The following is a 381-nucleotide window of genomic DNA, read 5'->3' as shown; positions in this document are numbered from 1 at the left end:
GGCAGCAGGCGGCCATAGCCTCACATGCCASGGTGTCTCCGTGAGAGCGGTCGGAGAGGGTCAGGGGGAACTTGTGTGCGCAAGGAAGCGGGTGACAGCTTAACTGCCCGCACCGGCTCTCAAGTGCGCGGCACTCGGAGCCCTCCCCGGCACCCCAATCTCTCCCGTCCGGACCCTCAGGGACCTTCCCAGCACCCCAGCCCTTCCCGTGCGGCACCTTGGAACCCTCCCCGGCACCCCAGTCCCTCCCGTGCGGCACCTTGGAACCCTTCCCAGCACCCCGATCCCTCCCGTGCGGCCCTTCAGAGCCCTTCCCAGCACCCCGATTCCTCCCGTGAGACCCTTCAGAGCCCTTCCCAGCACCCCGATTCCTCCCGTGAG

This window comes from Malurus melanocephalus, unplaced genomic scaffold, assembly GCF_030028575.1.
Source record: "Malurus melanocephalus ecotype Western Australia unplaced genomic scaffold, MMel_1.1 scaffold_265, whole genome shotgun sequence".
In the NCBI taxonomy this organism is placed as follows: domain Eukaryota; kingdom Metazoa; phylum Chordata; class Aves; order Passeriformes; family Maluridae; genus Malurus; species Malurus melanocephalus.
The sequence above is the reverse complement of the archived record's forward strand: the minus strand, read 5'-3'. Positions refer to the sequence as shown.